The sequence below is a fragment of the Staurois parvus genome, unplaced genomic scaffold (genome assembly GCF_062004578.1).
Source record: "Staurois parvus isolate SC_StPar_1 unplaced genomic scaffold, SC_StPar_1.0 ptg000429l, whole genome shotgun sequence".
NCBI classification, from domain to species: Eukaryota; Metazoa; Chordata; class Amphibia; order Anura; family Ranidae; genus Staurois; species Staurois parvus.
Window position 1 is genome coordinate 101,481 of NW_028318225.1, and position 10,885 is coordinate 112,365.

The 10,885-nt window shown below is 40.5% G+C and overlaps 1 pseudogene; it reads right to left on the reverse strand.

Annotated features, from left to right (window-relative positions):
* Positions 1-9,533: 9,533 nt before the first annotated feature.
* On the reverse strand, positions 9,534-10,659 carry LOC149454444 (uncharacterized; annotated as a pseudogene).
* Positions 10,660-10,885: the final 226 nt, after the last annotated feature.

Consider the following 10,885-nt stretch of genomic DNA (forward strand, 5'->3'; position numbering starts at 1 on the left):
GTTTGATCACTCTGAAAATTCAACCATAGATACAGTAGATCCCCTCATAGATAAAAGAAAGCTTCATGATTTTTTTTGTATATATCAGCACATTTAAATGTAAAATACAAATATATAATATATTTCATTATACCAATCCCTTGTTGTGGTGGCTACATTCTTTTCTCTAGGCTTTTCCATTCATTGTATTGGCTCTCTTTTAAGGTCACAGGAAGTGACAATAACACCACATTTCTGGCAAAATCAACATGTATTTTGTGTACTTGCTGAAAATGTTGTTTTCTAAAAAAAGAAAGCTAATGTAGCCACCAAAATATGAGGACTGGTTAACTAGACTATATTATTTTTTTTTTTTGTTTTTGCATTTAGATATGTTTTAATTCACACAATCTTCAGCTCTTACAGAATATCTGTTACAGTGATAAAAGATAAAACATGTATATGTGAAGCAAAACATGTATATGTGAAGCTTTGGGAAAAAGACACAGTACTGTCTACAAAAGCTGGTCAAAGATTTTGAGACGCAAAGATGAGACAGGCATCATCAATGCTATTTACAATACTCTTATTTATATATCTGTATAAAACCCTCAGATAAGGGGGGTAATGTGGTAGTGATGGATCACCTTGAATATGTCAAGATGTATCGAGATGTCCTGAAGAACCCGGAATGGTATAAACATATACCTAAGACTAACCTCAAGACATATCAAGATGAATTTAGAACTATTGTTAGCAAAACCCTTAGTTGGAGAATTATTAATAAGAATCTTTTTGAATATTTGGATTTCCCAGATCCAATAACTCCAATCTCCTATTTGTTTCCTAAGGTACATAAGAATCTAACAAACCCTCCCGAACGGTCAATAGTGTCAGGTATTGGCTGTATTTCAGAAAATGCTAGTAAGTTAATCAATGATTATCCGAGACCCTTTGTTACTTCTTTGCCCTTCTACGTACAAAATATAAGAGACCTTTGTAGGATCATTGAGGAAATGGTTATACCTATCAATTCCTGGTTGGTTACCATTGATGTGGATGCACTTTACAGTTCCATTCCATATTCCCTGGGAGTGGCCACAATTGGGAACTTCCTTAAGGAGAAAGATCAATCGTCATGGGCATACAATGGGTTTATATTAGAATTGCTTCAATACACTCTATCCAAGAATGCTTTTATTTTTGAGGGCTCCAACTACCTCCAGGTGCAGAGGGTGGTAATGAGGACACAATGTGCCCTTTCGCACTGCAACCTGTACCGGGGGGGTGGGAGAGATCATTGTTGTTTAAGGAATGTCTGTCGGTAGACCTTTGCCATATTTTATCGTGATACAGATATATAAACTACATCTTTATGATATGGACCAGATCATGGGAGGACCTGGATGCCTTCATGAATTTCATCAGAAGTAATGAGTAATAAGTAGGTGAGCAAAACTTTGGACAGAGGTGTGGCGGTGGACGTGGTATACTTGGATTTTGCAAAAGCGTTTGATGCAGTTCTCCACACACAGCTAATGTGTAATGTAAAGTCTATGGGCTTGGAAAAATCCTTATGTAAATGGATAGAAAACTGGCAAAAAGATTGTATACAGAGATTGGTGGTTAATGATTCATACTCTGAATGGTCTAGGGTTTTTAGTGGTGTTCCCCACGTTTCAGTGTTGGGACGCTTACTTTTTAATATATTTATAAACGATATGGGGTCTGGGATTGAAAATACAATTTCAGTCTTTGCAGATGACACCAAGCTAGAATAACGTCCTTACAGGATGTCTTCAACTTACAAGCTGACCTCAATGCACTGTTTAATTGGGCAACTATGTGGCAAATGAGGTTTATTGTTGATAAATGTAAGATTGTACACTTGGGGGCTAAGAATATGCATGCATCATACATACTAAGGGGGGTACAATTGGGGGAATCAATGGTGGAGAAGAATCTGGGAGTTCTGGTAGATCACAAGCTTAATAATGGCATGCAATGCCAAGCTGCGGTTTCTAATGCTAGCAAAATTCTCTCTTGTATTAAAAGAGGTATAGACTCCAGAGAGAGAGATATCATTTCCCCCGGTACAAATCATTAGTAAGACCTCATCTGGAATATGCAGTTCAATTTTTGGGACCAATTCACAAAAAGAACATTGGGGAACTGGAGAAAGTACAGAGGAGGGCAACCAAATGGATAAGAGGCATGGAGGAGCTCAGCTATGAGGAAAGATTAGAGGAACTGAATTTATTCTCTCTTGAGAAGAGCACATTAAGGGGGATATGATCAACATGTATAAATACATCAGTGGTTCATATAGTGAACTCGGTGTAGAGTTATTCACCCTGAGGTCATCACAGAGGACAAGGGGGCACTCTTCACATCTGGAGGAAAAGAAATGTAATCTCCAAACACGGAAAGGTTTCTTCACAGTGAGAGCTGTAAAAATGTGGAATAGACTCCCTTAAGAGTTGGTTCTGGTCAGCTCCGTGGATTGCTTTAAAAAAGGCCTGCATTATTTCCTAGATACACAGAATATAACTGGATACTAACATTTATAGGTAACGTTGACCCAGGGAATATCTGATTGCCACCCGGGGAATCAGGAAGAAATTTTTGTTTTATGCAGGAGCAAATTGAGTCATGTTTTGCTGGGGTTTTTTTTGCCTTCCTCTGGATCAACTGTGGGTAAAAGGTATAACTTTTTTTTTTTATGATTGAACTGAATGAACTTTTGTCTTTTTTCAGCCAGACTAACTATGTAACTATGTATTTTATATAATCTCAAGTTTACTATGACATGTGACCAAGTTAGGGTATTTTTTCTGAATGTTGATATTTTGGTAGGCAGTGATGGTTAGCTTGTGTTTGACCTATAGCAGAAACCATCAGCTGCCAATACAATTCTGCATGCCACTAGCGCTTATCTGGTGCCACTCAAAAATGGCATTCTGTATGGCCAGTACCAAAGGATGAAGAGAAATTGCTCAAAGGAGGAGGATTTTGATATTCAAGCTAAATGTTTACAAAATTGATTGTTACAAAGGATCTACAGTAATAAATGTTTGAAGAAGGCCTACCAGAAAGCGAAACTTAGATCATGAGAATCCTTGTTCCATGCACCGAAAATAATTTACAAAATGAATACCACATGGATTGTAACTTGTTTTTCACACCATTCTTGTATGTCCAATATTCTCCGTCAACATTGGCATCTTCTTAGAGAGGATCCAGTAGTTGTGAGATACATTGACGAAAAAGCTCAGATCACTTTTAGGCGGGTGAGGTCCCTACGGGACTACCTCATGCATAGTCACTTGCAGGAATCTATACTTCCCACTGTTAAACGGAAGGCATCTTCCCATGTGCGGGGTGTGAATTCTGTAATTGGATTCATATGGGTAGAAACATCTCTCTGCCAAATGGCATAAAATGGACTCCACACCATGTAATTAACTGCCAAATTGTTGGCGTGGTATATTATATGAGCTGTATATGAAATGCTTTCTATGTGGGAAAAACAAGAAGACCATTTTGGAAAAGGATTAAAGACCACATTTATCTCATAAAAAATGGAAAAATGGTCACTTCTGTAAGTCGACATGTACGCCTCTATCATAACTTTAATCCTGATGCTATTAGGGTTTTTTGCATTAGAGCATGTACCACAGTCTCCGAGGGGTGGAATCATTGATAAATGACTCCTACAACTGGAAACCAAATAGATATTTCAGTTGGAGGCTACAAAGTCACCTGGTTTAAACAAAACTATTAGTTTCAAGCCATTTCTCTGAGGACCCTACGACCTTACTCCTGTGTTTCATATATCTGTTCCCAATTTTCACTTAATTTTTTGTGTCTATGGTGTAAATGTGCACATTTGTTATATTTGTGCAACTTATGGGTTGTGTCAGATAAGTTGTAATGTTCAGTTGAAGTGGTTAACAACCATTGTCATCTTATATGCTGCCTGCTTTAGCCTGCGATTTATGACCGGGGGCTGTGGGGAGGTTGGTTTATCCTGGCATGCCAGTGGGTCCTGCTTGATTGCCCAGGGTGAATTAGGGATATGTGAGCCCCTCTCCCTTTTGTCGTTCCCTTTTTTCCCTTTTCTTCCAGTGTATTGTTTCTTCTCTTGTTTTTCTTCTGTTGTGTTGCTGCCTTGCTGGTTGTGGTTGAGTGGCCATGTTGGGACAGTACTAATGCACTTTGGATTTTTTTTCAGTGATGTGGCAGTGGTGGTGTTGTCTGTGACCTGGTTGCAGCCCTGTGTGGTATTTTCTGCAACCTTGTGGTTCTTTTGTGAAGTGTTGTGCATCGTAAACTGATCTGATCCCTAGCCAGCTTGCTTTGAGGTGACGAGTGGACTTAGGGAGGGGTACTCTTGGTGGAGCGGGGGGCTTTATTGCTCTGCCTATCCCTGACTGCTGCCACTTTGGGGTTGATCTGCCCCTGGTACTCCCGCTGGCTGTTGCTAGGTGGGTGGATTGGTGGGCGGATTATTATTGGGGCAACGCCATGGAGATAGCATAGCTGGTCCCTTTGCCCTGCCACTGCTGCACATGCGCATTGCCCGCGGGTGCACTCACATCATGGCGTACCACCGTATCCCATGCGTGCGCAGCGGCACATCTCCCCACGTCAGTCACATTTCGAAGAGGATGTGCTGCATTTTGTCATCTTTTCCTGATGAGGGGGCGAGAGGGTTGTCTATTTCCTCCCCTGAGAGGCACAGCTCCTTTTTGGTTCCCAAAATGGCACATAACTTTACTTGGAACGAATGGGAGATACCAAAGACCTAGGTAGGAACCATGATGCACAATGCTCTGCTGAGGGTAGGTTGTGTCTCCTGGATGAAGTACATCTACACCCTTTTCAAAGAAGGTTGTTTGTGTGCCAATATTTGTTTGGGGGTTGGACTTATCATCTTGATAGATCAAGATCAAACCCCTCTGATCTTTGCATCTGTGTGGATCATTTCCCTTTTTGAATGATTGGTTGTCTTTTTCATATTTTCAGGTATTATACCTTTATATATGAGTTTATAGAGGGCTGTATAAGTCATGGGATTTTATTGACTGTAAATGGAGATAGTATATGCTTAATCAGTCTTCCAAGTCTTAACATTATGTGATAGTATTTAGTCTTTCTATGTACGTTTTGCAGGAAGACACCTACAGATGATTCTTTTTCTTCTCTCCCCCTCTCCCTTATGGGAATCACTTCCTGGCATCTTGGCAGGGATTGGACTGGATACCCTGTGCTCCCCTCTCGTCTTCCTGGTCCCTTTCCCTGTGGGTTACCCACATTGGGCAGATAGTCACCAGCATAGCTAATCTGCTGTTCAACCATGGTTATTAGATGTATTATATTGCTGTAAAAGCTGTAAAAAATATTTAATTTTAATAGGCATGTTTATGATTTCTATATATTTGCAGTGCTCTCTTCTTCCCCACATTTGAACCCCTGAAGAAGCTTCCACAGCGAAACGTGTTGGGATATACCACCCTCCTAATACTTCAGTCAGCTTATCAAGTCTATTATTATACCATCACTTTATATCTTAAAGGAGCGTGGATTGGGGTTGATTGGACTTAAGAGCTGTGTTATCCTGACTGTTTCTATAGAGGACAATATGTCTCTGTGTCTTCATGTTTTTAGATACTTTGTAATAAAGCCTTATTCATTTTTATATGGGTATATTTGTGTATGTTTATCCTGAGGGAATTTTTTGCACCTTTATAATCTCACATACCTTTTTTTTCTTTATTTTTTGATAATTCTACTAGGGATGTGGTGCAGATGGATCAACTATACCTATTTTATGGTATTTATATATCTGTACATACTGTATGTGCATGTTTATATAACCTCAGCTGCTGTGTACAGATATTTCCCCTCATATCTAATCATTATGTAACTATACGTACAGCTCTAACTTAAATATATATTACTATAAATATACTGTGCAATTCCTATATATCATAAATAAGATGCTATCATGTGTTAACCTTAGGTTAAATATATCACTTTCACATTCATATTAGCAACATAGCCACATAAAGTGAAATATGTAGTAAAAAAAATAAACATCCTCTCTTAGTGATCAGTAGTAATCATGATACAGAAAAAAAACCACGCACACCTAAAAGTCCGTTAGATAAGTGAAGTGTCAGGGTATTTCTGATTTAAAATGATCTATTATACTAATATCACAGCAATACACAGTAATTCAAGTATTTACCAGTCTCAGAACTGAAAGACCCCGAGGGACTGATTTTCAAGACACTTGGAGAAGGCCTATTTGCACTCCATACAAATCGAGATGACCCTCATCCTCTAATGAAGAATGAGTTGGATTTGCTATTCAAACAACAGCTGAGTAAAAAAAAAATACTCTGTGAAATAAAACTAATTTGAGTATATGAACATTGTTAAAGAAAATACAATTACAAATCTTCCATTTGCCAGGCGTTAGCAGACACAAACACCAACCAGTTTTATCACTTGGGAAATCCAAATTCTATGCAGCATTATATCTCTAGCCCAACAAGAAACAAAACTTTTTTGTATGCTCATCATATTATCAGCTACTCTCATTGTCTCAGTCTGCAGAACATCTAAGAAACTGAGTTTGTGCCCCATAAATCATGAAACAAAAAAAATCCAGAGAGAGGTCAAATTAGAGTGAACTGAATTTATTCCACTATTCTTAATGACTATGAACAATTTCAGAATAATACAGAACAGAGTCCTCCTGGACCCCATTGGAATCAAGAAAAACTGTAAAGTGTTCAAACGCTTTCCAAGTTACTTATCTATAGTGCATCACACCATACGAAGGACTGACTCATGATAAGAATAATTTTATGAATGTTTCAGAAATGAGAGGGAAATTATGATGCAATAATTACCAAGATGTCCTTTGAGGGTCGATAAGTATTACCTAAAAATTGAAGATCAGTCACAAATATTCCATTATTAAAATGAGAGAACATTAAAAATATGTTCATATTATTATATGTGAGTTTATATGTAAAACCAAAAAAAGGGTGATCTGTAGAAATTTGTCTATTTATATTGGCATATCCCACAATGGTGTATTATCACATCTAAGCTTGGTCTCCAGTAAGATGGCAGCTGCTATGTGCATTCTTTAAAGTACAACCTAAGGCAAAACTTTTTTTAAAATTTTGGATAGAGTGGAGATAGCTTAGAACACGTGTCAGTTTTAGTTCCTGTCAGTGCCTCCATTAAGGAGTCTCACCCTCTCAATGTATCTGATTTACCATTGAAAGTTAATTGAAAGTGAAAGTAAAAGAAAATACAAAATTTTGTGTTGTCCCCAGAAATGGAATAGAGGGAAATCTTCCAATGGGGACACTAGTTCTGGTGGCCTGGGGGTCCCCAAGGAGTTGCCTTAATTTGCAGGGATTTCCACTCACTTCCTGCTTGACTATGAGACAGGAAATTAAGGGAAATCTCTGCAATGGGACACAGATGGTGAAAAATAATTTGACAGGGGCTATAACCCTCCCTTACTTTATCCAAAATGAAAAAAATAACAGAAAATTGTACCATACTTACCGTAATTTTCCTTTCCAGGTGCCTATCTATGGCAGCATACCTGTGATAAGCTCCGTCTTAGACTCCTCCCTCAGGCCAGTGAATATATAAGAGAAAGGATCCCCACCACCTGCCTGGAGTTTTCATGTTCTCCCTGTGCTTGCGTGGGTTTCCTCTGGGTACTCCGGTTTCCTCCTACACTCCAAAGACATGCTGGTAAGTTAATTGGCTCCTGTCTAAATTGGCCCTAGTATGTGTATGTATGAATGTGAGTTAGGGACCTTAGATTGCATGCCCCTTGAGGGTTAGGGACTGATGTGAATGTATAATATATATGTAAAGTGCTGTGTAAATTGATGGCGCTATATAAGTACCTGAAATAAATAAATAAATAAAGGATTAGGGTACCCCCGGCATTCTCTGTAATATAGAATACCGGGGGCAGGATTGTATGCTGCCATGGGTAGGCACCAGGAAAGGAAAATGATGGTAAGTATGGTACAATTTTCTGTTTTTCTGGTACATTCATGGCAGTATATATGTGATAAATAACTACAGTAGCTGAAATGTGTGGTATCATGCTTAGAAAAAGTTTTGTGCAAAAAATAGGAGGATTATCATTTTGAACAGGAAACGGCTGCCCTGATAGCTTGTCTGCTTAACCCCTGTGTCCACTCTGTAGTGCCTCATAAATGTGTGTTGGGATAACCAAGTAGCTGCTCTGCAGATGGTCTCGATGGATACATTTGCCTTAGCTGCCCATGAAGTGGAGAAAGACGTGGTTGAATGCACCCTGATTGAAGAGGGTGGTTCCAAACCCCTGGCCCTGTATGCCTTATGAATTAGCTTGACTATCCATGAAGCAATTGTTCTTGATGAAGCCTGCTTTCTCTTGTTTTTGCCCCAAGGCATGACAAATAGATTAGACGAATCCCTAAAGCATGCTGTAGCTTGAAGATAACACATTAACACACTGGTGATGTTGATCTCATGGAGGGTACCCATTTCCAGGTCTGAAAAGGTTGGCAGAGCCCATGGTTCCGAAAGATTGGAAAATGAAGAAACCTTCGGAATGAATTCGCGCAGTGTTCTAAGTTTCACCCTATGTGGGTAGACAGGAATGTGGTCCTCTTCCGCTCCTAGGGCTTGAAGTTCTGACACTCTTTTACCAGATGATACTGCGTTTATAAAGGCCACTTTTAGAGTCAGATTCCACAAAGAAGCTGATTCAGATGGAGAAAAGGGTTGGCTGGATAAAGCCTTTAGAACTACATACTGATTCCAGGTGGTAAAAGCTTTTTGATGGGTGGAAGTATCTTCTTAATGCCTTTGAAGAATTGGACCACAAGCAAATCTTAGGCCCACCTCTTGTCTGTTGCCGCCAAGATCACTGCCACCTGCACATTTAAGGGGCTCAGGCCTAAACCTAGGTTAAGGCCTGCCTGGAGGAAGTCCACAAGCTGAGAAGTGGAGGGAAGATCTGGATTGAAGTTCCCGCTAGCTGAAAAGGCTTTAAATTTGTTCCAAACCTTGTCATACATATTCATTGTAGAGTGTTTTCTGGCTTTGAGTAGAGTTGAAATAATCTCCGCAGGAACATCCTAGGGCCTGGAACCTCTGCCTTTCAATAACCATATGTGAAGATTAAATTTTTGAGGATTCGGATATGTGTGCTGATTCTGACATAGAAGAAAAGGTTTGAGTGGGGTTTTTATCGGTGAGCGAACACTGAGAAACACCGCTACAGGAAACCATGGATGTCTCAGCCAGTACGGTAGGACTGCTATCACTGTTGTAACTTCCGCCAAAAAACTCAAAAGGAACTTTGAGATAAGAGACCGCGGGGGGGGGGGGGGAATGCAAAGGCCAGGTTGCATGCCAACAGACTTGAGAGGGCATCTATTGCTTCTGCCTGGGGGTGAGGCAGGCATGAAATGAACCTCGGCACCTTGGACTTGTCTGCTGTGCTGATTCACAATCTAATCGAATATCTTGGAATGCAGAGACCATTCATTGGCAACCACAAATTTCCGTGACAAAAGGTCCGCCTTCGTATTCAGGTAGCCTGGTAGATAGACTGCTGTTAGATCCATTAAATTCCTTTCTGCCCAAAGTAAGATGGGTTCCACTTCTCTCAATTAGGACCTACTGTGGGTCCCCCCCTGATGCTGGATGTATGAAACTGCCGTCTTGTTGTCAGTTTGGAGAAGGACTGGCTTGCGTCTGATTTCAAACTCCAGGGCTATCAGAGCGAGAAAGGCTGCTCGAATGTACAGTATATTTGAGATGATTCTTGTTGCGTGGAAAGCCCATTTTCCTTGAACTTACACCTGGTTGCAGTGTGCCCCCCAGCCGATCGCACTGACGTCTGTGGTAACTATGGTCCAAGAGAGATACCCCAATGGACACAATCTTATAAGCATTTCTTTCTTTCTCCACCACCGTAGTCCCCTGTGCATTATACTTGACAAACGTATGAGCTGGGATGGGTAAAGTTGGTTCCATTGTCTTAGAAATTCTAATTGAAAGTGCCTCAGGTGCCAGTGGGCCCATGGAACCATTGGGATAAATGTTGACATCACCCCTATCAGACTCAGGCAGCTCTAGGCTGTCAGGTGTCCTCACTTTCTTTATCTTCCGGATGGTGGCTGTCATTTTCTGAGACAGAAGGGACACTAACCCCTTGGAAGTGTCGAACAGGGCGCCTAGATTAATCACTTGCTGTGTTGGGATAAGTAGACTTTTTGTTTGATTTATCACCCATCCGAACTCTGATAGTGTGGAAATCAGAACTTCCCTGTGTTCTGTTAGTTGGACTGTATTATTCGCTAGTAGTAGGACATCATCTAGGTAGTGATATACCCTGAGCCCAACCTCCCATAATGGGGCTAGGACTGTGATCAGTACTTCCATGAAGACTCTGGGAGAAGAAAATAGACCAAAGGGCAAACTCTGGAATTGCGTATGAATCTGGCCAACTGCGAACCTCAGATATTTCTGAAATGGTGGGAGTATGGGTGTATGTAAGTACGCATCTTGAAGGTCCACTGACAGCATCCAGTCCCCAGGTTGAACGGCGTGGATAATAGTCTGCAGCAATTCCATCTTGAAGCTCTCCAAGAGTATGTCATGGTTCCTGAGGTCTATTACGGGTCTCCAACTGCCATTCCTTTTGGGTACTAGAAATAGGTTGGAGTAAAAACCTGAAAACCTCTCAGTAGAAACCTTAGCAAAATGCCTCAGTCTAGCTCCTACTGGGATCGCCTGGGCTGGCCCTACGTCAAAATTTGGTGATGTCCTGCGGGTTAGGCAGAGCCTTTTGTTTGTGGGT